The sequence below is a fragment of the Protopterus annectens genome, chromosome 13.part0, assembly GCF_019279795.1.
Source record: "Protopterus annectens isolate FY-2018-M chromosome 13.part0, PAN1.0, whole genome shotgun sequence".
In the NCBI taxonomy this organism is placed as follows: domain Eukaryota; kingdom Metazoa; phylum Chordata; order Ceratodontiformes; family Protopteridae; genus Protopterus; species Protopterus annectens.
This window is the reverse complement of record NC_056747.1, coordinates 911,975,887-911,999,206: the sequence shown is the minus strand read 5'-3', so window position 1 is coordinate 911,999,206 and position 23,320 is coordinate 911,975,887. Positions and strand designations below refer to the sequence as shown.

The following is a 23,320-nucleotide window of genomic DNA, read 5'->3' as shown; positions in this document are numbered from 1 at the left end:
TTCTGAGGAACTACTGCAGCTTCCTCATATGTATTCTGGCCAGGGGGATCATGAGGATGCAAGATGTCATGTGACCCAAAGTTCTGAGGAACCCACTGGCTGTGAGGTAGTTCCTGACAAGGAGTTTTTGGAAGTACAGAGCTAGAAAGGTAACCTTGTCTGGAGGAAGGAAAGCTTTCTGAAGTGACGAGTTCAGCAAAGCTCCCGGAAACACAAGCCTGTTTGTGGGGATGGTCTGAGACTTTTAGGTACTGATAGTGAACCCCAGTGAAGCCAACATCTCTTGGGTCTAAAGTAGATCTGCTAGGATTTTTTCTAGATCTGCTGCCTGAATGAAGCAGTTGTCTAAGTAGAGGTGACCTGCAGAAGGTTATTACTGGAGCTAGGCATTTTGTGAAAACCCTGGGTGCAGTAGAGAAGCCAAAGGACAGAGCACATAATTGATAACGTCTCACACCTGCTCTGAAGCATAAGAACCTCCTGTAAAATGTTTCTATGGGAATGTGGAGGTATGCGTCCTTTAGATCCAATGTTTAAATGAAAGTGTTGGGAGAGATCATGTGCAATAGTTTCTGAAGTGTTAGCATTTTGAATTTTGGTACCTGCAGGAACTGATTGAGCCTTGACAGGTCCAGAACTGTCCTCCTGGTACCCTCTTTTCTGGGGACTAGGAAAAGCCTTGAGTAAAAACTTTTTCCTTGTAATGAGTTTAGTACTGGTTCCAAAGAACCTTGGGTGACAAGAGCTGTACTTGCTTTAAGGCCTCTGTCTTTCTTTTGGTTTGGTGGAATATCTAGAAAACCTGATTGAATTAGAATCTGTTTGAAATGGAGTTTGTAACCTCTTTGAATGACTTTCAGTACCCACTAATCCCTGGTAATGAGGATCCAATTCTTGATAAAGAGGAACAGTCACCATCCTAGTCGGAGTGGTTAATGAGACAGGGGTGGGACTTGAGGGTAGGATGGGGAAAAAGGAATGTGATTGAAGAGTTTTGATTGCTCCCTGTTGGGTCCCTGGTGGTGGGATCCCACAGACCTATTGGAATCTGATTGTCACTGTCTTGGATACTGGTGCTGCCTTTGACTCCTTTCTTTCTGAGGTATCCTATGTCTAGACTTAGACAGGGAGGCAAGAAAGGACCACTGCTTGGTAGAGTAACTGCAGTTGAAGCAAGGAGGTTGAACCTGAAGAAAGACCTTAACCGTTTGCATGGACTTGGCCTTATCCGCCATCTTGTTAAGTGCAGCTTCAGCCTTGGGGCCAAAAAAAAAATCTTTGTCCAAAGGAGCATCCAAGAGACTGGATTTGACATGTTCAGGGTCGGGCTATTCACTCAGTCAGGAATGTCTTTTAATAACGGATCTTGTGACTGCTGCCCTGCTGGAAGCATCCAGAGCATCATAGCCACAGTGCAAGGAGTGCTTAGCTACTTGAGAGCAAGAATTGCATAAATCTAGCAGTTCCTTGGAGACCGCCTTAATTTCAATCCCAACAGTTTTTGCTTCATCTTGTCTAAAATGATTTCCTGATACTTCACCATATGAAACTGGCAGTTCAAAATCCTCATGATGAAGTGTAGACTTTCTTTCCAAACCTGTCCAAGGGTAATGCTTTCTTTGTCAGTTGCACTGCATTTTTGGAGTTACTAGCTTTAGTTGCCTTAGAGCCTGGTGTCACCACTTCAAGGTCTGCTAGTGGGCTCTTGCAAAGGTTTCTTGGGAATCTAGAAACCTGTAAAATCTATCAAGTTTCTGAGGAGCAGGGGGAAGGAAGTCTGGTTGCAATGAAGAATCCAGCATGACATCATCCACCACCTCTATGAATAGAGGGAATGGCAAGAGGTTTATTGTTAGGGAGATTTTGAAATTCCCTAACCCTTTTCTTGGATTGTTCTTAGTAATATGCTTCCTATTTAAAGTGCTCCCTCAGGGTATGTAAGGTCTCCCCCAAAGGAAATGTACTCAAGGGGGAAGGCTGCGGCAAGGTTCTCCTCAGAATTTGAATCCCCATAGGAGAAAACAGGTAACCTTGCCTCAAAGGTGGATTCATCATTATCATGCTCAGAGTCAAAAACATCAGAAGACTCCTTGGGGGACTCTCTCTCTTTTACCGGGACAAGATTCAAAGGCAGAACCAGGGAGACAGAGGCATCTGGATCTGACCATGAAGATCAAATCTTCAGCCAGTCTAACTAGGTCTTGTTGATAGGCATAAGTTTGGGAGTGGAAGCCAGTAGGCCTTGGCTGGGGCAAGCTGGATGCAGCATTCTGATGCGAAGCCTTAGGCTTAGGCCTGAGGATGACGTCCCTATTAGGACCAGAACATGGACTGACAGCCAAAGACAGTAAACCATGGCAATCTTCTGATGATGAGACACTCTGGATACCCTTTCATCGGTTTTAGAATGGTCAATGGAACCCAGATCTTGTAAAGTGGCTCCAGACCCAGCTTGTAAGGAAGTAGAGAGACCCAGTGACGTATCAGACTCCAAACAGGTCTTGACAGTGGCCCGTTTCACAACCTCAGTTGTCGCAGGGGACTGCAAAGGCATCTCATCTTCTTCGACGATCACAAGCCGAGGAGGACTGGTGGACAGCAAATATGTATTGCCTTGTTACCCTACGTTTTGGGTGCTTTTCCTTTTTATGGCTAGGAAAATCAACCTCAGCTTGACAGGCAGATAACATCAGATGCAAAGACCCTAGAGACTTACTAAAATGCTTAGCTGAAATCTCAGCCCTAGGCTTGACTGTCCTACTATGAAAGCAAACACAGAACCAACAGTTAGGAGAACATCACGTTCTGGGCCCAAACAAGTTACACAAAAGGACTGAAAGTCCCAGTGTGGTATATGCCTGCCACAGCAGAGACAGTTATTGACTTTCTCTCACATTAGTCAAGAAATACATGACAAATTCTCCAAAAGAGTATTACACTTTAGATATCTTACTTTTCTGGTGTGGAATGACCGATGGACTGACTAGTATTCTGCTTCAGGTTCCAACAGCACAACAGAACTGAGGTTATGGCACCATCAGACTCCCTTTATATCCAGACGTCTTGATGTCAGTGAGGGCATCTGCCGGCCTCAGAAGGGGAAAAGTCTCTGGTAGTTGCACTAGCCAAGGGCTTCCAAGCAGGAAATCCCATCAGGTATGACTGCAACAGTGAAACACGAAAAACATCATGGAGTTTTTGAGGAACAGACCAAACATATGAGGCAAAAAATATGGACAGTTGAGAGGTATGGAAGGTGAGTGTAAACAAAAGGGACTGGGTTACAATGCCTTTCTGACAGCATATGCTAAGTCTTTATGGTTTTGAAAGCCAGCAAAACACTTTGCAGTTTTTTTTTTCTTTTTTACTGTAACTAGTAGTACAAATAGCAGATAAAGCTCCATTCACTACACAGAATTATAATCAGGTCGCTGATCCTAACTGACTGATTATGAGTTCTCAACATGGATGCCAAGACTTTTCTTGCCATCCATGTCTTGAACACATAAATCAGTTAGAATCAGTGATTTGTTAATAATCCTCTATATTTGTTATCCTTTGTGAAATACATTATCATCTGCTGTGCAGAATGCATTTACAAAGAGGATCTGAGGCAAAATGCCTAACTCTACAAGAAAAGATAAAGATTTTGTAGACTTGAGTGTATGTGCTGTGTCTTTAAGAAGCATATCAAGGACTGAACGTGCACGTATAAATACCGGGCACATGCTATTCCCAGCGCCATTTTGAGAGTGCAGCCAGAGAGTGAGCATGTAGGATTGCAGTAGTTAGTGTGTATATAAGTTACTTAAAGTCAGTAAACTTCCATCATGATGTGTTTGTCTACAATTAAGCTGCTTGAACAGAACTCACAAAAACTCTTCTATTGTTTCCAAAATAAGAGAGCAACATGGTGTCAGAACCGGGATTCCAGAGAATGATATTCGGAGCCATGTGGTGCAGAGAAGATAGTGAAGGAAAACTAAGAGAATTGAGCACGAAAATGAGCCAGAAAAGAATCAAAGGTAATAAGAATTTGCATGGACTGCTTATTTTATAAAAAAAGATAAAACGGAGCATTACAAAGGCACAAACTGCATTATTAAACAAGTGTGAGGCACAAAAGGTTGATTAACTAAAGGAAATGTTTAAAATTAAGATATTTGATAAAACAATTATCAGAAAAACAAAATGAGTATGTTTAAAGCAAAATGAGTGTGCTTAAGGCAAAATGACATGCTTAGAGTAAAACAAGCACAAGAAAAGTACAATGGGCATGAAAAGAGAGTAAATGAGCAAAACGAATATAATAAGGTAAAAAAAATGGGGAGGCATATTAAACGTAAATATAGCAAGGCGACTGCATGTTTTTTGGCAAAGTGCTGTGTTCTGGCATAAGTATGACTTTGTATTGTATCAAGGGCATAACTAGAGTTATTTGAAGGATCTCAATGTGTGTAAAAGTGCTTACATTGTGCGCTTATTACTGTGCATACATTCCGAAGGGTTTATATGTGTTCTAAGTGCAACTATTTCTTCAACTACAATCAAAGTATAGTCATTTCGAAAAGCTTCTTATGCTAGGTGTGGCTATTCGCAAAATGCCGCCATTACAGAGTGCTTCTTGCACTGTAAAGAACTGCCTAGCAAGGTACCGCCATTTTGTGGAAATTTCAGTGTGCTGTGTACTGTTTCTTCACAAAGTGCAATTACTTTGAATTTTTCTTGACTCTGAGCTTCTCTTGCATAGTTCATTCGCATAGTGCAGTTATTTGAAAAGTTTCTTGCACTAAGAGGTGATTTCTTGCAGTACAGTAATTTCAATAGTATAATAGTGCCTGAAAGATTCATTTTGCAAAGTTCAGTTACACAGAGGCTTCATGTGCTATTGGGCAAAGTTACAAGTATTGGCATAAATTTCTGGCATATGTGTATGTGTTCGTGCTTATTTGCAAAACCCTTCACTGGTATTTATTAATATGGCAGGTGGATTTTGAAAGCCCTTACCACGGGTCTATATCACGAAATCGAACTTCCAAAATGTCGAACACCATAAGTTCAAATTTGGAAGATCGAATTCGGATAACATCGACACTTCAAAACAGTGAATTTTTTCCCAGGGAAAAAATTTGCTGTTCCGAAACACACACACATAGCACAATCACACCAAACACCTTCTAAACCTACACTAAACATAACATACACCACTATCTATGCACTATCCTTTACCCAGCCCTAACCCTAAAGTCCGTCACTACCGCACACTTACCTGACCTGCGCCCTAAACCTAAAGTCCGTCACTACCGCACACTTACCTGATCCGCACCCTAACCCTAAAGTCCGTCACTACCGCACACTTATCTGACCCGCACCCTAACCCTAAAGTCTGTCCGCGCCCTAACCACAAAGTCCGTCACTACCCGTTCGTACACTTACCTTGACCCGGTCCAAAAATGCCAAAGCCGCAGAAACAGCCAACTGAATTCTTTCCCTGGGAAAGAATTCAGGTTTCCGCGGCTTCGACATTTTCAACTTTCGAACTACCAAGTTCGGCCTTCCGGTATTCGGCATTCACAGCATTCAATTTCGTGATATAGACCCTTTACCACTTGTATTTGATCAGAATATTGCAGAGAACTGGAGAATATCTGAGCAAGAGTATGATATTTTTATACAGCAGCTTATTCAGATAAAGATGCATTCATTTTGCTAAACCTAGCTGGGTCAGAGGTCATAGAAAGAGAGCATTCATTTGTGTATACAACAGCAGTATATGAGGGAGAAGGTGAAACTCATCATATTGTACAGGCTGAATCAAGGGAAGACCTCGAGTGTCTGAAGCGCAAGTTCAGAGAAATGTGTAACCTCCAGATAAATATTACATTACAGAGGCATTTGTTTTACACGACAGATCAGAAACCAGGGGAAACCTTTGCAGCTTACATAACTGACCTGAGAAACAAAGCCAAAATGTGTCGGTTTGGTGACTTAAAAGATGAGTTAATAAAGAACAGGCTTGTGTGTGGTATTAATAATGCTGTTGTGAGAAAGATTTTGCTTCATGACAGTGATTTAATGTTGAATGAAGCCATTGAGATTTGTCAAATCCATGAAATGACAGAAAAACACACAAGCATGCTTGTGAGTGACAAGAGCATGGTTTCAGCAGGCTCCAGAGCAAATGCAGATAGCATGCAACACGTGGAAAACAGAAGTAGGCCTAAGCACACGGCAGCCACAACCTCTGCTGGTTCATTAGGGAAACTACGTAGTTTTCCAGCAAGTTCTAGACTAGTTCAGTTAAAGGAGCATGCTCAGTGCAGTACAAGCATGAATCAGAAAAGCCCAAGTCCGCTTTATTGTTAACTGTCAGAATTGTGGTGCCAATCATGACTCTAGAAGAGAGAAATGCTTAGTATTTGGTCAGCAATGTCACAAGTATAAAAAAAAGGAACATTTTCAAAAAGTTTGCAAATCAAGTAAACCCCACACAGTTGTAAAGAAAGGTCACACAAAAAGCAAATTGATCAAGTAGAGTTGCAGCAGTCAACTTTCTATGTAGATAGTGTATCAGTGATTAGTGAAAAAGTTGATGCAGTGAATTTATTGGCAAAGAACGAAGTGTTTTGTACAGTCCAGATCAATGGCAGATCCACAGAGCTTAAAGTAGACACTGGTTCAAAGTATAATGCTATATCAACAGCCACATTTACTAAAGTGAGAACTAATGAGCAACTTAATATGGCCAGTAGTGCAAAATTTGTTGCTTATGGAGGTGAAGAAATTCAAACCGAAGGCTCAGTGATGCTTTCATGTGCATTTAGCCAAGAACTGTTACAACTTGTGATTCTATGTAGTTCAAAGACCAGTACAGTCATTATTAGGTCTCAAAGACAGTTTGAGAATGAATCTGCTTTCTTTTACCAAAGAAGTTCATCATATAAGTGCATATCCTAGTTCCAATTTTTTTGAAGCCATTTTCTCAGTGTATGCTGATGTTTTCAAAGACAGGCTGGGCAAACTTCCAGTTGTGTATTCCATGAAGTTAGACCCAGAGGTCACTCCAGTAGTCAGACCAACAAGAAGAGTTCTGATAGCTATGCAGGATAAAGTTAAGGCTCAGATGGATAAACTGGTACAGCAAGGTGTAATTTGTCCAGTTAGTTACAGAACCAACTGAATGGGTGTCGTTTATGGCAGCAGCTCACAAAAAAGGCTCAGACAAAATCAAAATATGTATCGACTCAAGAGATTTGAACAAAGCATTGAGGAGACACACATCATCCAATGCTTACAGTTGAAGAGGTTGCCGCTGTAATACTAAATGCCACTATTTCTTCTGTCTTAGATGCAAGAAGTTCATTTTGGCAAGTGATGCTTGATCGCAAACCCTCATTACTAATAACTTTTGGTACCCCGTTTGGCAGATACAGATTCCTAAGGATGCCATTTGGAATAAATTCTGCAAATGAAGTCTTCCAGCGTGCAATGGAGCAATTTTTTTCAAGTTATCCTTGTGCCCTAATAGTAGATGATTTATTGGTTGGAGGCAATGGTGAAGCAGAGCATGACAGAAACCTAAAGAGAGTTCTAGACAGACCACGTGAAGTAAACTTGAAGCTCAATCCTCTGAAGTGCAAATTCAGACTACCAGAAGTTACATATGTAGGCCATTTATTTACCAGTACTGGCTTGAGACCAGACCGGACCAAGCAAGCAGCTATTCTGAGATGTCAGCACCAGATGATGTTCAAGTTCTACAACGTTTTCTTGGCAAGGTCAACTATTTAGGCAAGTTTATACCAGACTTCAGTGAGCTGACAGCACCTTTAAGAGAGCTGATGCACAAAATTGAAGACCTTAAGCAGAAAATTGCCACCCCACCTACATTAAGATACTATGATGTGAATAAACCAGTCACTCTTTCCTCTGATGCTTCAAAATTTGGTCTTGGTGTAGTTATTCTTCAAAAGTGCAGACCAGTAGCCTATGCATCTAGAGCACTTATCCAAACTGAAATGCAATATGCTCAAACTGAGAAAGAACTTTTGGCAATAGTATTTGCATGTTCAAAGTTTCATGATTACATTGGTCAAGCTATTCAGATTGAAAATGACCACCAACGTCTAGCTACTATTATAAAGAAACCTATGGATTCAGCTCCAGCAAGATTATAAAGAATGATGCTCAAACTGCAAAAGTACAACTTCATTTTGGTCTGTATGAAAGGCAAACTACTTTATCTGGCTGATACCTTATCCAGATTGCCACAAAATACAACAGAACAGCTTGACGCAGAGAATTTTGACTTTGACGTGATGGCAGTGTGTAATTGTTCTACCACTAGGCTTGATAAGCTAAGACATCACATAAAGACTGATCCAATTTTGCAAAAGCTCAATCAGTACACTAATGCTGGATGGCCGTCAAAGCAATCTAGTGCACCACCTGAAGTGCAAACCTATTTTCCTTACAGAGATGAAATGTTGATGGACGATGGCATTATTTTCAAAGGTCCTAAAATTTTTGTTCCAGCTTCCTTACAACAAAACTATATCTAGATTTTGCAGTGTGGTCACCCAGGTTCCACAACCACTAAAAGAAGAGCAAGAGAACTAATATTTTGGCAGTCAATACTGAAAGACATGGATAAAGTACTTTCTTCTTGTTGAGTACGCAATAGTACTAGTAATAGACCGCACCTGCAAAGAGAGCCACTTCAGCTAAGTCAAGTTCCTGAACCACCTTGGTCAACAGCAGCCACTGATATCTTCAACTGGGACAATCAACACTATTTAGTAATGGTAAGAGTCTTATTTGAATTTGTTTGAGATTGACTTACTACCTAACCTAACATCCACTACTGTTATTACTAAGTTGAAACGTGATTTCTCAGTCCATGGTAGTCCACACAAAGTTATTTCTGACAATGGTACTCAATTTACTAGTCAGTTGTTTCAGAAATATGCAAGAGAATGGGACTTTGTACATGTTACTAGCAGTCCTGAATATCTACAGTCCAATGGACGAGCTGAACATGCAGTGCAGAGTGCAAAACAATTACTTGAAAGGTCAAAGTGTGACAATACCAATGTCTTTTTGAATTTACTTAATCTCAGAAACACACCCCATGACAATATACTTGGCTCACCTGCCCAAAGACTTCTATCCAGGCAAACCAGAACAACACTACCTATTAGTTCCAGTTTATTGAAGCCTAAAGCTAAGAACAGCAAAACCATCAAAGCTCATGTTTTTAAGAAGCATTCTATCCAGAAGTCTAGTTAGGATAGGCCGGGCAGATATTTTCATCCATTGAGGGAAGGAGAGACAGTGAGGATACAAACAGCGAAAGGTTTTTGACCAGATTGGTCAAGTTACAGGCATATGTACTGAGCCGAGATCCTACCTTGTAGAATCTGAGGGTGTGGAGTACAGGAGAAATTGCAGGCATCTTCTTCCTGAACCAGAATCATCATCATAGCATTGTTCCTGCAATACAGACTCAAGATCTCAGAGCGAACCAAACATTGTTCCCATCCCAGAATGTGTTTCAACCTCTATTTCCATTCCCGAGGATGTTCCAAATACTTCCATGGTTGAACATTCTGTAGAGACAATTCCAATTGCTAAACCTAATTCCCAGTTTTATGTCACATGTTATGATCGAATATCCAGGCCCAGTGTGAAATACACAGCAACATGGACATAACTGTATATGTGTACCTAGTCTTGTATAATTGCATGACAAAGAACTACTTATAATATCTGCATGCCAAATAGATTCCTAATGTTGCATGATCTATTAAGGATGTAGATCAGACTGTATGTGCTGTGTCTTTAAGAAGCATATCAAGGACTGAAGATGTACATATAAATACCAGGCACATGCTATTCCCAGTGCCACTTTGAGAGTGCAGCTAGGGAGTGAGCATATATGATTGCAGTAGTTAGTTTGTATATGTTACTTAAGTTAAAGTCAGTAAAGTTCTATTGTGATGTGTTTCTATATAACAAAGCTTCTTGAACAGAATGCACAAAGACTCTTCTATCGTGTCCAAAGTAGGAGAGCGACAGATTTGCTTAAAATAATATGCAACAATACTAGTAATGTAAAAGAAGGCATAACATTACTAGCATTGTTCTGTGCTGGTTACACATATGCACTAACAACCAATTGAGTACCCTTGGTGTTTAATAAAACTGAGTATGGGATAAGCCAGCCTTCTCCCTACTGCAAACCCCTAAGAATGTTGGAAAATTTATAGACATGCTTATGTGGTCACTTCCTATAGTTTTACTCTCGCACACACTTGGCTTCTTCTGTATTAGTGTGTGCATTACATGTATGTTAGCAGTAAATAAGAAACTAGTGTTGTCAATATCTGTGAGTCTCACATATCATCTGTCCTGGTTTCCTGTACAGTACTGTGCAGCCTGAAAGTAAATACTGGTGAACTGTGACTTGTACATTCTCATATCCTGCACACTTATTGTGTTTTCAAATAGCAAAATCTCCATGACAAGAAGCAACTGCAGCCAACTCGTATTTGTCTTTAGTAAGAGAAATGGTGCAACTACAGCCTCTAAAAACATTCTTTGACCTTAGGAGCAATTGTTAGAGAACTGGAAACTGTGGACCTATAAACGTGATTTATTCCTGAATGCAAGCAGTATATCCATGAAACCTGAAAGAGTACACTGCATATTTTCCAAGCTGCAGGGATGAAGCACTGAAAGTTTATAATATTTTGGAATTTTGAGATGGAGAAAGAGTATTCTGCAGTGTTCAGACACAAGTTTCAGAGTTACTATGTGTTGAAGAAAAATCTACCAACAGTTGCCATTTGTTCTCCACAAGGTCAGAGGGACCCACTGAGTCAACTGATACTTAAATTATTGAATTAAAGAACGGAGTCAAAGACTATGGATTTGGTGAGCTGCACAGTGCATCAGCATGAAAAGAACTGTGTCTGGTATCAGAAATAAAACAAGGAGTAAACTCCTGAGAAAACCAGACCTGACTTCATTATATAAAGTGAATGAATTGTGCAGGATGAGCAAAATTACTCTGCCAGAGTTAAAATAGGTCAGAAAAGAATATGTAAAGTTGAACAGGAAATACACAAATTGAAAGCAAAATAGAGTAAAACTGAGCTTTGAGAGCTTTAGGAAGCATAATAAGCACCAGAAATGTTTCAGTGATATGTTCTGCACAAAAAGTGATTATAAGCATGATAAATTACAAATGTCTCGCAGTTAAGTGTGCAGAAGCACTTTACTAAAATCCATAAAATGATCAAAATGGATTTTCAGGACAAAAAAAGACTGCATATATTGCAACAAAGACATGGAAAATTGCTGTATATGAGTTAATACTGTGTTAGACTAAACAAACAGAAAACACACAGAACATATTACAAACATGGGCTTTCTCACTCAAAGTTAATAATCAAAGTGTGGAGTTTAGATTAAACACTGTCAAAGGGTGTAATGTAATACGTGTTCAAAAGTTCAAGGTACACAATCTGAAGGAGAGTAAACTGAAGACAATGATGTATTAACTGCTTACTTGGGTCATTATGTAAAAATCACTGGGTCAAAAAGTGCTTACTTATATGTGAATATGAGAATAAAAGATTCAGTACTAGATAGTTTATAGAGGTCCACTTCAGTTCCAGAGAGTTGATACAGCTGGAGCTACAGTAATTTTGGGTTTTACCACTTGTCAGTGATTAGGCACAGTGAAAACAATTGACAGTGAGAATGTACTATTACAGTATGAATCTGGACAAAAATATGCAGACTAATGTTTTACTTACTACAAAGACTTATTTATTGGCTTGGGCTATTTGGCAGGAGTTCACCATATTCAGATAGATCCCACAGTGCTACCAATAGTGCATGCTCCAAGGAAAGTTCAGTAGTTTTGTGGAATAAAATTGGTAAAAAGATGAACTGCATGAAATATATAATTATAAAACGAACTTAGCCTTCCAGTGAGTAAATAATATTGCAACTATTGGTAAACAATTTAAAAGTCATACTTATCCTGGTCTCCAATATCTTAATAAAGCTATAAACTAGAGTTATACCCTCATCACACAACTGAAAAGTGGTGTTTGTTATGCATCAAGAAAAGTATTTGTCTGTCTAATGCTAGTTAATTACTCTGGCAATACACGTTTCAAGATGTGCATTTTTAGTTGCCTATAGGAAGATACAGTTTTCTGTAATGTTCTTGTGACATATCTGTCTGCATCTGAAGTGTTTCAGAGAGCTATACATACAACTAATGGGCTTGATGGTGCGGTTAAAAGTAACACGATCCTAGTATAGGGTCAAACCACAGTGAAGCAAAATGTCAGACTAAGTTACTGAAGAGATTTAAAGAAACTAGACTCAAGATGAACAACACTGGCACTAAAATCAAGAATACAGACTCTAAGAGGTGTGAGAAACCCTGAAATAAGCTTTGCATCAAAAAGGAAACAAAAATACTTTTATTTCAATTCTGCTTAAATATTTTAAGTTACACTTTTAGCGTGGTGATGCTTTTTTGGACTTTTCTTTTTTTCCATGTTTTAGCCAAAAACTGCAAGGCAACATTTTTTAATTTGTTCAGGGTCCTTAGTCTTGTAGCTTCAATTGCAGTTGTGGGAATATTATGAATGACTGCAAGATCGTAGCATTGTATATATATTATACTTCACTTTTATCTCCATACATAGAACTGCCTGTAAAAGTTAGCTTAATATTTTGAACCCTGTCTGGGGCCTTAGTCTTGACGTTTCATTCACAGTTGTGTGAGAACTCTGATCTGCTGTCAAATGTGAGCCTCTCACTTATTGTACTTTTTTATACAGTGTTACTGGTAAATTTCTGCATAGTCTGGTGCCATAGACTGCAGTAGAATTATAGTAGTGGCAGTATTGTATATTTGGTTCCAGGACTGATTCTTTAGTGCTTTTACAGCTGTTTACATTTCAGTTTGGTTGTAGGAGACTTACAATCTGCTTATCATTTAGCTACTTAAAGTTGCAATCCAGTGTCTTGCTTTTCCCCTGTTGTTTGTGTCTGACCCAACCCCACTTAGACATTAAGTTAAGTTTCTGAAATTCTAACTTACCTGGGTACATTGACCTGTACTTCAGAGTCATAGTGCTAGAGTTCCAATATTGGCTTCACTTGACTGGATCCCTCTCTAACTAGCCTACTTCTTGCAGCCAGAACTTGTCCCCAATCCTCCCATCATTTTCCTGTTGTGGTTTTATAAGGCAGTTGTCTGGCTTCTGCCACTTATGGTAATCTGACTTCCAAAGTCCCTCCCTCCCCCCTTTCATTGATATTGTTCTCTTGTGTAAGCTATTTAACTATTTTTCTCACACACCGTTTTCCACATATCCATACTGCTGAGTGCTCACCCAGCAAACCAGTAATGCTCTTTAGTAAACCTCCTTTATTACAAATTGTCTTCTGCTCATTTTCCCAGAGATCCCATCTGCTTGGCACCATCATCATACTCAGAGGGCCCTGAATTAATCCTGTGCCATCTTTGGCAGAAAATAGATTTATTTTATTATTCTGTAATTCAGTTAACATGGTAGTTTGTGTAAGTTGTTTTGTGTCAGTATTACACTGTAAAGCAATCTCTTCTTTGTTTTTACATTAATAGGACTGGGATAGTCCATCTAGTGGCATTAGGGAGTGGCTTGGTTCATCTCAGTTGGGAACATTTCAGAAAGCTGTAAGTGTAGTTGGTTAATTGGCAAGGGCTTAGAGGCCAGTTTCCCGTGTTTTAAGTGCCTGTATAAATCTGGCAGGTTGGTACGCTGCTGCCCACCATATCCAGCGGTGTTTAGTAGTACCCTGTATATATTTTATATATATATATATATATATATATATATATATATACACACACACACACACAGAGCTAGAAACCAAATTTTCCTTATAAAACCACATCTAAAACTGTACCAGTAACTCGGTGAGTGTAGAGCAACTTTGCCAGTTGAGTAGCATACAGTAGCTAGTTTGTGTATTGAGGAGCACTACCTCTTGAATTTAGTATTTTATATACTTAAGTTTAATCTCAAGCTCCAAAACCACCATTAGTCAGCCCACTATTAAACCCTTGTGTACCTCAGCCTTGTATCTCACACAATATAGGACCTGACATCTTGGACATACACTTTCTCAGTATCTCCACAGTCAGTCTGGTGGATATTGGTATACTGAGACAATGCAACAATTGCCTAATGTTAACTGACAACCACTTACTCCTCAAAGAAACAAATACAGTATGTGATAGAAGTATATAGACAATGTCTCTGAAGGCAAAACTCTCACAGACAAACACTCATAACAATAACCTGGTGGTCAGAAACATAAACATTCAACCCAGTGGCAAGACTTGGAATGGTATGGTACTGTAACTAGCTTTTCATCAAAAAGTGGAGAGAATAAAATTATTTTAATTACTTTAATTCTTCTTAAACATTTAAGTGCACTTATAGTGTGACCTGTGTAGTGAAACTACTTTGCACTTTTCTTCTCTGTTCCATTTGACTGCATTTATTAGTCTATTCAGGGACCTTAGTCTTTTGTTTTAATTAGCAGTTGTGGGAAGAATGTGTTTCTGCATTATTCTGCACTTCTACTTTCACAAGAATAACAACTTTCTAAAAGATATCTGTTAATACTGTAAACCCTGCTGGGCCAAAGTCTTGTAATTTAATTCACAGCTGTGGCAGAATTGCATACTACTATCACATTTGTGCCTTAATCATTATGGTTGCCACCCATCCCGTTATCAGGGGGACAATCACAGTTTGAGCTGCCTCATCCCGTTGCCCGCTGTGCAGAGTAGTAGGACTTGAAAAGTCCCGCTTTTAAATTGCACTGAATCACTGTGGAAAAGTGGCAACTACTTCTGGCTTTTCCACGGCAATTCTGTTACATCACAAACCCGGACCTGCAAGGCAGAGCTGTTCCCTGTTAGGTCTGGGTACTGTAATTCATGCAGCAATTGGCTGCAATTCATGAAGAGGTGGGGATTGGGCCAGGAAGAGCCCTGTAAAGATCACGGCTGTAGAGTGGTTTCTACAGCTGCTAAAAAAAAAAAAAAAAAAAAGGACTGAGATTTGTTTTTTTTTTTTCAATAAGCCAGCCATCAGTCCATTCATCCAGCCAGCCAGCCAGCCATCCATCCATCCATTCCTCCAGCCAGTCAGCCATTTATTCAGCCAGCCATTGATCCATTCATGCAGTCAGCCAGCCACTCATGCAGTCAGCCAACAATCCAGCCATCCATTCATCCAGCCAGCCATCCAGTCATGTAGCCAGCCATCCAGACAAGACAGCCATCAATCCAGCCAGCCATTCATCTAACCATTACTCCATCCAGCCATTCATCCATCCAGTTGCTACTCCCACCAACCAGCTAGCTACTCCAGCCAGCCAGTCAGCTAGCCAGTCCAGCAGCCAGCTGCCCAGCAAGCCACTTCAGCAGCCACTCCAGCAGCCATCCACGAATCCAAATCAGCATCCCCTTCACCACTCCTGTGGTGATGTCATTGCAAAGGGTGTGGCCAGTGTCATATTCGCCACACCCCCATGTCCCACTTTGGCCCGCTTAAAAGGTGGCAATATTTTTACATAAACAATGTTACTGGTAAACTTCTACTAAAGTGTAAGGCACAAGACTGTGCAGAAGTTCAATAGTGAGATAATTGTCTCTGCTCCAGTTTGTGTTTCAGTGCTTTTATATTCTGCCTATCATTTACCTACTTGCATTCTGTGTCTGTCCCTTCCCCCACTAACATGGTCTATATTAGTTCGGCGAAATGCCATTTCAGTGAACACCTAATTGGCAACACCAATTCAGAGAAAATAGTTTCAGCGATTCACTGATTTTTACCAAGAGCAAGAAAATACTTGCCCTACAGCACAACAGACATCTAAGCAAATCAAACCCACCCAAAGGCTTCGCCCCCACCCTCCTTAACTATATATACCAACTCCAAGATCACACTACAGTGGAGAAAAGGGTAAAGCTGTGTAGTTGGCCAACTACTTCTTTGCTCTTGGTAAATTCAGTGAATCACTGAAACTATTTTTGCTGAATTGGTGTCATTGATTTGATTAGATGTTTGCTGAAATGACATTTCGGTGAACTAATATAGACCCCCACTAAGACATTCAGCTACAATTTCTGAAAGAGCTCCAATACTGTCTTTATTAGATTGCTAGCCTCTGTAGCTAGCCTTGAAAACTTCCACCCCGCCTCACCCTTCTGCTGTTGTTATTGTTTTATAAGGCTGTGTCTCTGCCCTCTACCCGTTATGATTTTCTGATTTCCAAGGTCTCTCCCTGCCCTCCTTTATTGCTATTGACTGCTGTACAAGCTCTTCCCACCTACAGTTTTCCATAGAACCATGATACTGACTGTTAACCCAGCAAACCAGTATTGTTCATGACTAAAACTCTTTCATTACGTACTCTCTCCTGCTCATTTTTCTGCAGCTCAGCAAAGCATGTAGTCCTAGCCTGCTTTCCAGAAGTGTTTTACTTGTATTCAGTGCCTCCAGGCAAAGTACCTTTGATTGCTAAATCAAGCACAAGTTATTTTGAGTGATTATTTTTATTTACTGCTTTTGTGTGTGCATTTCACTGATTCTTTTGTAATAAAATTATTCTTCCTCTCACTGTTATTGACTTGTAATTGCCTTCAGCATGTTAAGTGGTTTGTTTGTGTTAGCACAGCACTTGTGGGTCTCTTCTACTGTGCTTTTACATCAGGAGGACTGGGTTTGTTCATCTTGTGTCAGGTGGTGTTTGCCTATCTATCCTAAGTTGGTAAATACACAAAAAGACTCATACTACAGACAGAGGGCTCATTATTTAGTTTTCTGTTTTTTTTTTTCTATGCTGCTATAAGTTTTGCATGTTTGCGTGGGCTAGCAGTGCTCTGTACAGTATTAAACACCTAGAAAGCTATTTTTTATGTAGAATGTTCCATAAAACTGTAACCTGTAAAGCAGCAATGTAGTGCAAAGACCTTGTATGACGTCCAGCTTAGAGCAGCTAGTTGGGCTTTGAGTAGCAATATCTACAGATTTAGTAGAATTCAGTATTGTGTTAACATTAACGTTAGAAGAATTTAGTACTGTTTAGCATAATCTGCCCCAATAAAGCACCATTATTAGTCTGCACAAACAAAGCACCCTAAATAGCCTTCTAACCCCAATAATGCACCACTTTGTAGTTCACAAATCATAGGACTGGATAGTATGGATATGCAATTTCCTAACTTCTCCGTAGCCATCTTGATGGATATGGGCATCTTTAGACAATGTAGCAAATCTCTCATGCTTACTGACAACCACTTAATCCTTAAAGAACCGGACAGTAAATAAAAAACAGCCATTACTGTCTCCAAAGTTGCACCAAAAGTCAAAACACAGCCAAAAGTAAAAACACAGGTTTAATTCCACAGAATTCCACAGTACAGGTTGAGCTTTCATCTCGTCAGGTAGACTTCTTCAGAACCTATAATGAACCATTACATCGGCTTATTTAAAGCAGTTTTGGCGCCAAAAATAGATGTAATACATTAAAATACATAAAAATACAAGAAATACATGTACAAAAAATACATATACAAAAATACATGTAAATGTAAATATAAATGTAAAAACTACTTCTCCCTGCAATGTTGAAAATATATGAAGATGTTTAAAAATAATATATTAAGAACAGATAGTTCTAATTAATACTTGGAAGAATCCACTAACTTACCTAAAAAACAAAATATACACTTAATCTACTGTGAACATATAAATGTATGTATATATGAAATGAAATGAAAATAATAGCAAAACTTGTTGCAATAACATATGTATAAATCTTATAACAGAAACAAATGTATAATGTAAAGTGCTAACCAACCACAGTAGGGGGCATGGGAGAAAGAAGGTTTGATTGTAAATAAAAATCCTAGCCACTGCCCAAAAGTAAAAAAGGTTTAATGCTGATACTCTCATTAAGACCTGGCCATGAAGTAGCATCGCACAAAATCTGCCATTTGGTCTCAAGGCATGACAGTCCTACCTTCCAATTTCCTCCATGTTCACTCACCCCTATCTGATCAATTATGCAAAATGTAAAGCTGTGGTGGGAACCTTTTTCACTGATGTGCTTACTAAGAGCATTGTTCATATCGACCTTTTTGATTTTATATAGATGTTCATATATGCGGGTTTTGAGCTTCCTTTCTGTCTTCCCAATATAGTATCCTTGACAGCTGGAGCAAATAGCCAAATAAACCACCCGCATAGAATTACAATTTCCTTTCTTGCCGTAACATGTGGTTCTGTTTTTGTTGCTTAGTTTGATGGTGTTGCTCTCATTAATATATTGACAGTATCTACATCTACCACATTTATGAGTATGTTCGTCTTTGGATTTATTCATATCCTTTTTCTTTCCCCCCTCAACAATCCTCTTAATATTGACCGAAGTCTTGTACACACTAGTGGGGTGGGTTCCCACTACTGAGGCAATGTCCTCAGAGCTTAAGAAGATGTCCCAATGTCTGTTCAAAATCTCCTTAACCAGATTGGAGAATGGATTAAACATAATGACACACACATTCATTCTATCACCTGTCGCTTGCCTTTGGGTATTCTTCCCTACAAATGTACTTCCTAACAGGGGAATGTATTTGTTACCCCATGATCTAATTACATATTGCGTAACATCTGATACCATCATCGAAGGATATCCTCTAGCTAAAAACATTTTAGAAACAGTATCCATCTGTTCCTCCATATCCTGTCTCGTTGAACACATTCTGGCTACCCGAATGCATTGTCCCTTAAGAACGTTGCGAAAAATGTGCGGGGGATGGCAACTGCCATATTGTATATAATCATTAGAGAAGGTAGATTTCCTAAAAAATTTTGACTGAAAACCAACATCCGTAGTACTGATGTAAGTGTCTAAATAAGGAATTCCAACCTTCTCCATTCTATATGTAAATCTTAAAAAATTAGTCGTACTGTTGATATATGCTATGAAATTGGGTATATCTTCTGTTGGCCCTTTCCAGATGATAAATAGATCGTCCAAAAAATGTGTGTAAAGGGCAATATGCTTAAAGAATTCACTGGATTTGACATAAACATCCTCCCACTCAAGCATGACAAGATTTGCAAAAATGGGGGCACAAGACGCCCCCATTGCAACCCCTCGAACTTGTTTGAAATATTCTCCTTGAAACTGGATATAGTTGTGTGAGAGAACCAGTCCCATCATATCCAATATCAAGCAAATTTTATCCCATGTGAGGTCAGAGTGTTTTCTTAAGCTGTTTTCAAAATATTCAAGACCTGTTGTATAGGGAATGCTGGAGAATAAATCCTGAACATCTATCGTGAGAAATGTTAGGTCACATGACCATATGTCATGTTTTAGAGTACTCAAAAAATCCCAAGAGTCTTTAGTTAAGTGAGGGACTTTGTTATAAATGTGTTTGCACCAAGAATCAATGGCTACCCCTAAATTAAACGTTTTTGACCTGGAACCAGAAATTATGGGTCTAAAGGGGGGGTTTACAACACAGTGTATATTTTGTTTTTTAGGTAAGTTAGTGGATTCTTCCAAGTATTAATTAGAACTATCTGTTCTTAATATATTATTTTTAAACATCTTCATATATTTTCAACATTGCAGGGAGAAGTAGTTTTTACATTTATATTTACATTTACATGTATTTTTGTATATGTATTTTTTGTACATGTATTTCTTGTATTTTTATGTATTTTAATGTATTACATCTATTTTTAAAACTGCTTTAAATAAGCCGATGTAATGGGTCATTATAGGTTCTGAAGAAGTCTACCTGACGTAGATGAAAGCGCTCAACCTGTACTGTGGAATTCTGTGGAATTAAACCTGTGTTTTTACTTTTGGCTGTGTTTTGACTTTTGGTGCAACTTTGGAGACAGTATTGGCGGTTTTTTATTTACTGTCCGGTTCCAGTTCTTGTTCGAGCCACAGAGACCCGGTTAGCAAGACTGCATTATTTGTTGGTCTTTTCATTTTGTTCCTGAGTTATCTTGATGGCTGAATCGGGCTCCTTGGGTGCTTCATTGAGCAGAACGGAGTTTCAGGAGTTGCGTGCGGAGGTTACGTCGCTCCAGGATGATGTCAGCAAACTGCTGCAGTTGGTAGCTTCCCTTACCAGACCAGTGGAGGAGGCCGTCGATGTGCTGCCGACTCTTTCGGGTATGGACATTAATCCGACTACTACTATCCCTGCTATCTCTGTTATTTCAACACCACCGGCTGTGGAGAGAGACGACAGCCTAAACAGTATACAGAATGGGCAGATTCTTAGGAATGCGGCGAATACGCCGCGACAACATCTTAATGTGGATAATAAAGAAACTGATCCTCAGCTTATGGATGAAGTAGATTTTACTTTTGACTTTAGTCTCTTTCACTCTCGTGAAGAGACGCTTCGTTTGGGCGCCAAACCGAAGCAGAAGGAAAAGATGAGGACATATTCATCTATGGTTAACAAAAGGGGCGATCAGCATAAAGGTACTGTTATTAATGACAATTCATTTAGCCCCTCTGCAAGAACTAAAGCTCAATTTAAAAAGGGTAATAATTTGCCTAACAGTTATACTGGTCATGGTAACAACAACAATAAAAATTGTGGACTTTACGTGAACGATGTTATGAAGAATTTTTTGTGTGATGATTTTGATTTTTATTATAATAGTGATACTAGAGTTAAATGTGATGATAGGAATGTGAAGCCAAATAGTGAATCTTTAAAATCTAAAATATATACATTAGGTAAAAAACTCTTACAGATTAAAGGTGCCAAAATTGATAATGGTTATTTAGAGAAATGTTTGTTTTTAAAAATTGTGCCCAAAGGGCTGAGATTTTTTAAACTTCTATTGGGGATACTTTATAGTGAGACAATAATGTTCGAATTTAATAATTTATTTGATTTTTTTGGACTTGAATATATTAAGTTGCTTATGAAATTTAATGATGAAAAAATAGGGGGTCTACTTACAGAAATAGAACAGCTCCATTTAGAAATTACCCAGGACCCTGATTTTGATACTTGGCAAGAACTGTTTGAGAAACAGTTTAGAGTGGCCAAAGCTAAAGCACATGAAATATATAACAGAAAGTTGGACAAACTGGAAAGGGACTTAAAGGCTTACAAGGCCCATAGGGCATACATTTGGCCACAGTCTACCCAGAACAGGATGAGAACTAGTGAAAACAGTTACGGATGGGAAAGGGGTAGAAACAGAAGAACAGAGGAAGATGAAAATTTTCAGGGGGGAAGGTTCCATCAGGCCCCCATATATCGCAAAAGGAGATAGTGAATTTAGAGGATACACTCCCAGATGGTAGGGACCTACTTGTTCCACCTTGTAGTTGCCCACATGATTTATCTTCCATTCAAAAACTTGGAGCTAGTGAAGCAAATGTAAGAGACGAGTATGAGTTTAATACTGTGGTGGATAACACCAATAAAGTTTTTGTCTACACTTTTAAAGGTTTTAAAGTGTACAATTTCACTGATATGTATATTTCTCAAGATTTCTTTAGTTTGTTCAGTAAGGGAATGAAGTTTATTCCATCTGCTAAGTTTAATTTGGTTGACACCATTAAAGAAGTTAAGCTGTATTGTCGTAGACTTCAATTAGCATTACAGTTTAAAGACAATGGTAGAATTGAAGTACCTAAAACATTAGTGAGGAAAAGTACCTACATCCCCATTAATAATGTGCAAATCAACAATTATGAGCGTTTGGTTTGTAAGGACATTTACCATTTGTACGGAAATATCCGGAGAGATGCTTGTCACTTTTCACATTTTTGTGATAATTTAACAAGGGGTGAAAGGGAGTGTTTGGACCAGATTGTTACTAACAGTGACATTCGAATCATGAAACCGGACAAAGGGGGTGGTTTAGTGGTATACGACACAAATGTTTATCATAAAGCCATCCAAGACATTTTATTCAGTTCTGGTAATTATGAACAGACATCCCTCAACCAGATCAATATTGGTTATCACAGAATAGATCTAGCAATTGAGGAATATCTCTTGGACAACCGTATTACGAATGAGGAATATGGATTTGTTAGAACTGAATACCCAATAATGGCTAGAATAGTTGGGATACCTAAAATCCACAAAAGTGTTGTAAACCCCTCCTTTAGACCCATAATTTCTGGTTCCAGGTCAAAAACGTTAAATTTAGGGGTAGCCATTGATTCTTGGTGCAAACACATTTATAACAAAGTCCCTCACTTAACTAAAGACTCTTGGGATTTTCTGAGTACTCTAAAACATGACATATGGTCATGTGACCTAACATTTCTCATGATAGATGTTCAGGATTTATTCTCCAGCATTCCCTATACAACAGGTCTTGAATATTTTGAAAACAGCTTAAGAAAACACTCTGACCTCACATGGGATAAAATTTGCTTGATATTGGATATGATGGGACTGGTTCTCTCACACAACTATATCCAGTTTCAAGGAGAATATTTCAAACAAGTTCGAGGTTGCAATGGGGGTCTTGTGCCCCATTTTGCAAATCTTGTCATGCTTGAGTGGGAGGATGTTTATGTCAAATCCAGTGAATTCTTTAAGCATATTGCCCTTTACACACGTTTTTTGGACGATCTATTTATCATCTGGAAAGGGCCAACAGAAGATATACCCAATTTCATAGCATATATCAACAGTACGACTAATTTTTTAAGATTTACATATAGAATGGAGAAGGTTGGAATTCCTTATTTAGACACTTACATCAGTACTACGGATGTTGGTTTTCAGTCAAAAATTTTTAGGAAATCTACCTTCTCTAATGATTATATACAATATGGCAGTTGCCATCCCCCGCACATTTTTCGCAACGTTCTTAAGGGACAATGCATTCGGGTAGCCAGAATGTGTTCAATGAGACAGGATATGGAGGAACAGATGGATACTGTTTCTAAAATGTTTTTAGCTAGAGGATATCCTTCGATGATGGTATCAGATGTTACGCAATATGTAATTAGATCATGGGGTAACAAATACATTCCCCGAAGAATACCCAAAGGCAAGTGACAGGTGATAGAATGAATGTGTGTGTCATTATGTTTAATCCATTCTCCAATCTGGTTAAGGAGATTTTGAACAGACATTGGGACATCTTCTTAAGCTCTGAGGACATTGCCTCAGTAGTGGGAACCCACCCCACTAGTGTGTACAAGACTT

The 23,320-nt window shown here is 39.0% G+C and overlaps 1 protein-coding gene across 3 annotated transcripts in view; it reads right to left on the bottom strand.

Moving 5' to 3' along the window:
* Positions 1–23,320, bottom strand: part of LOC122787768 (alanyl-tRNA editing protein Aarsd1-like) — a 658,622-nt gene that overhangs the window by 99,783 nt on the left and 535,519 nt on the right. The window lies entirely within an intron of this gene.